Source organism: Procambarus clarkii, chromosome 9, assembly GCF_040958095.1.
Source record: "Procambarus clarkii isolate CNS0578487 chromosome 9, FALCON_Pclarkii_2.0, whole genome shotgun sequence".
Classification (NCBI taxonomy): domain Eukaryota; kingdom Metazoa; phylum Arthropoda; class Malacostraca; order Decapoda; family Cambaridae; genus Procambarus; species Procambarus clarkii.
This window is the reverse complement of record NC_091158.1, coordinates 33972481-33977668: the sequence shown is the minus strand read 5'-3', so window position 1 is coordinate 33977668 and position 5188 is coordinate 33972481.

Here is a 5188-nt window from a genome sequence, read left to right as displayed (position 1 = left end):
GCATATGTCCTGGGGACCATTCAGGCTTGTTCGCATATATATATATATATATATATATATATATATATATATATATATATATATATATATATATATATTATATATGTCGTACCTAGTAGCCAGAACGCACTTCTCAGCCTACTATGCAAGGCCCAATTTGCCTATTTTCCGATTTGATCTGCTGTTTGAGAGTAATACTTATGAACATATTTGTAAATACACTAATATACATTTAACACTAATAATGTGTAATTAAAATAAATGTACACACAAGAAAACTGAATAATTATTGGGGTAAATCAGTGACGCTATGTTGGGTACACTGCACACATTATTGGAACATTCATATATGATCATCCCCCCCCCATGAGACGCAACTGTCTCCCCCACATAAATAAACATGCAATAAAAATAGCAAAAATATCTCATACAGGCACACTACAGCATGCAACATTTAACTCAAACATATATACTGGAAAACAAATGGACATAATGGCTAATTTCATATAACTGAGGAGAGAATAATGAACATACATGTCTATCATGATAAATGTTAGAATCAAGTATTATGGATTCATAACAAGAAAGAAAACACAACCCAGAATTGAGCAATCAGTTTGGGAAGATTTTATGAACTATGATAAGAAAAAAGTTATGCGAGTGAACGAAAACACCATTGCTGTCAAACTTGAAAAATTTTGTGTGGGGGAAATTAACAAGGACGATGATTAGGCGGATATGGATCTAAAAAGACTTTGGAGCTCTGTTAATCTCACTTTACAAGGAAGCATTTTTGTTCCTGGCATTTTAACCTTTGTCTGCCTTTTCTGTAATTGTTCAAGTGAACTTATGTCCAAAAATTAAACAGTACAATATGCATAGGATCGTACGTGGGGTCAAAAAAGAGCAAGATAAAGTTGATGAATAATATTGGAAGTCTATTTTCCTATGGCTCTAGAAATCAATCTCAGCATCCCATTAGTTTTTGTTCGTATATTTATGCATTTATTTTTTGGTTTAAGATTCCTACTACCCATGTTTTTTTATATTTTATTTCGCATTAAGATTTCGCCATTACAAATTTATTCAGTTGATTTCTGGTTCACTGTAATCATTAGTTAGGCTCAAAGCAAAACCATTTTAATCATTAAACCACATCTACCAATATTTTCTTCATCTTAAATATCTTTAGATAATTTTTGTGATTTTATGTCATCTTTTGAAATCATTTCACACTCTAATATTGTTCCGTCTGCAAATTCATAACACGAACGACAGACGTTCCACTCATCAGCATCTATCGAGTGCAATCTCCCGTTGTTCATTGCCGTACGTTGGCTGAGAAAACTGACCTTCTCTAACAGCGAAACCCTTGCGTTGGCATATCTCTAACAACCCGCAAGGCACAAAGCTTTTCTTATTTCGCCATAGCCAGATATATACATAGGAAAGAAGACCAATTTGCTCCAACTTCTCACGACGAGGTAAAGTAAGGAATCAAAAGAAGGCACCTAACAGGGAAGGCTATGTAGCACCATCAAAGTGCGAAATAATCAGAGGGCGCTAAATATCACCAAGAAAGCCAATACAAGAACAGAAACGCATCAGACGAAAAATATCAAAAGTATCCGATTCGCCAAGAACAAGAACTCTATCGAGGGACAAGTGACCGTGAGGGACGGTCGGAAAGCAAGCCACGCTCGTCCTGGAAGTCAGGACATTCAACAAGGATATGCACAACTGTAACAGGGACAACGCAATTTGGACAATAAGGAGCGGGGGGGGGGGGGGGGGGCGCTCCATTAAGTGACCGTATGTTAAGCGATTATGGCCAATCCACAGTCTTTCTAGAGCAGTTTCCCACCGCCGGTTACGGTGGCAGGAGGAAGGACACACTACGATTGAGAGTACGCAGCTTGTTACCAACTACAGAAGACCAACAACCCTGTCAACGGGCAAGGATGGAGGAATGAATAACAGGATAAAAGTCGGAATAAGGAATACCTTTACGGGAGATGGGACGAGAACGGATAGCTTCCTTAGCAGCAGCATCCGCACACTCATTGAAAGAAACACCAATATGGCTGGGAACCCAGCAAAACTCTGATTTAAATTTACTAGAAATAAGAAACCGCTAATGTTGAATCTTGATGACCACCGGATGGACAGGATTAAAGGACCCAAGAGCCATGAGGGCAATACGAGAGTGAACTACAACCACAAAGGAGGAATGAGAATGAGAAAGCAAGAGACGGAGAGCATAGAGAATAGCATAAAGTTCTGCATTAAAGATGCTAGCCTCCGAAGGCAGGCGACACATATAAGTACGGTCAGGAAAAACAACAGAGTAGCCCACACCATCCGCAGACTTCTTCCATCTTCACCCATCGGTGAAGATGGAAATAGAGTGGGAATGCGAAGAAGAGGCTTTTCAGAATCGTAGGAGGGGTAAAGGCTTTTCAGAATCGTAGGAGGGGCAAAGGCTTTAGTAATACAAGTCAAGGATGTACAAAACTTGGGAAGGGGGGAATCTCCATGGAGGCAAGGGAGGAACAATACGAGGGGAAACATTAGAAATACGAACAGAAAGAGAATCCTGTACGCGAGATAACCGGACAGAAAGGAGGCGATGAAGAGGAACAGGAACCACATGAGGAGTAAAAGCTAAAGCACAACAGAAGCGAGAGGAAGGATGTTGTAAGGACCGCGCAAGATAGCGAAGACCGTAGCGATCACGGCGGTCCAGGAGAGAGAGGAAGCCAGTGTCAACATAAACTGAGGGCGGGAGTCGAACGAAAGGCACCAGAGCCGAGACGCAACCCAGTATGGTGCAAAGCATCAAAGCAGCGAAGAGTAGAAAGAGAAGCAGAAGACTATGCAGGGCAACCATAAGCAAGTTTAGACAGGACCAGAGAGGAGTACAAATAGAGAAGCGTGCCCCTATCCGCTCCCCAAGAAGTATGGGACAAAACCTTAAGTAGGTTAAGGGCCTTAGAACATTCAATTCGGAGGTAAGAGATATGGGGCAACCTAGACAAACGTGTGTCTAAGATTAACGCCAAAAGAGTAGCGGAATCCCTGTACACAAGGGGATGACCATAAAGCGACAAAGAGGGAAGAAGAACGACATGCTTCCGAGTAAACGTCATAGCACAAGTCTTAGACACAGAACTTGAAGCCATGATCGGTGACCCAAGACAACACGTCATCAATCGCAAGTTGAAGCCGCCATTGAAGGAGAGGCGAATCACCACCCTGACAGCAAAGGGTAAGATCGTCAACATAGAGAGCGGAGAAGACGCCAGAAGAAAGAGAGGAAAGAAGACCGTTGAGGGCAACTAGAAAAAGAGTAGTTCTTAGAACACTACCCTGGGGTACACACTCATACTGCCTAAAAGGGGCAGAGAGAGTGGTACTAAGCGTCAAGCAAAAGGAACGACGAGAGAGGAAACTTTGGAGGAAGAGAGGGAGATTCCCACGAAGGCCAAGAGAATGAAGTTGGGAAAGAATATTATACTGCCAGGTATTGTCGTAAGCCTTTTCCAGGTAAAAAAGGACGGCAGCAACGGAGGTCTTCGCAGCAAAAGCAGTACGAATATAGACCTCCAAGTTCACCAGGACTTCCGTTGTGCTGCGGCACTTGCGAAAACCAAACTGAGAAGGGGAGAGGTGACGAATGCGTTCTAAGAACCACATCAAACGAACGTTAATCGTACGTTCAAAGAGCTTGCAGACAACTCGTGAGGGCAATAGGGTGGAAGTCCATGGGGGATCACCCGAGAGACCCTGGTTTCCGAACAGGGAGGACAACAGCATCAAACCAGTCCTCAGGGAGGACGACGACTCCCAGACCCGATTGTACAGACTCAGTAAATACCGAGACGTACATGGAGGGAGATGGCGAAGCATTTCATAATGAATACAATCGGAGCCTGCCGGTGAAGAACCGCAGAGGGCTAGGGCAGACTAGAAGCTCAGAGAGAGAGAGAGAAGGGATCATTATAAGGAAAGCGAAGATGGATACCGAAATCTAATGGGCGAGATTCAAGAATAGGCTTACGAAGAAGGAAGGATTGGGGAAGATGAAAACCAGAACTAACAGATGAAAATTGGGAACCCAGTTCAGTTGCGACCTGCAACAAGTCCGCCACAAGAGCACCACGGAGGCGAAGGACCGGCGAGACATCGGGAACGAACTTACCCGCTTTCTTGCGGATACGTTAGCAGACCATTGACAGGAGTTTCGGACGTAACGCTGGAGACAAGACGTGCAGCACACATATTTAGCCACACGGATGGTCCTTCGGGACACCGTACTTGCCTTCCGAAACAAAAGAAAAGACTCAACCGTCTGCCGGCGGTGATGCCTCTTCCAGGCTGCACGCTTAGAGCGGACTGCCCGAGCACAGTCCACATTCCACCAGGGAACGCACTTCCGCGTTCCCCGAGTGGAAGAGCGAGGAATAGAGCGGAGGGCAGCGTCAAAGACAGTGTCATGAAAAACAAGGAGGGCGCGAGAGAGAGGCAGAACGGAGAGGTCAAAAATAGTAGCACGGAGAGTAAAGAGGCGCCAGTCAGCCTCGGCAGACCGCCACCTAGGGAAGGAGAGAGGTGGGTGAAAGGAGAAAAAGGTAACAAGTATAGGAAAATGGTCACTGCCATGGTGGTCATCAGGGACCTGCCACCCAAAATCTAAGGAAAGGGATGAGGAGCACAGAGAAAGATCGAGACAGGAAAGGGAGCAAGTCCGAGAGTCCAAATGAGTGAGCTCACCAGATTTCAGAAGAGATAAGGAAGAAGAGAGGATTAAAGGTTCAAGGAGGCGACCCCCGGGTGTTTGTCAGCTCATCACCCCACAGGATACGAGGACAACTGAAATCACCCAGCAGGAGCACAGGCTTTGGCAAGGAGTCTAGGAGGTGTTTAAGATCGGGAAGAGAAGGCAGGACATTAGGGGGGAAGATAAATGGAATAAACCGTGTACCATTTACGCACAAAGACACGAGCAGCAGAACAGTGGTGAGGCGATGAAAAAAGTAAGGGGACGAAGGGAACATGTGAGCAAATCAAGAAAGCAGAAGAGTTATAAGCCCCAGCAACAGCTGGTGGGGGGGGGGGGAGGGAAGAGAAAAGAATAGCCACGGAAGCGACCAGGACAAGCACCAAGCATCGGCTCCCGGAGACAGAC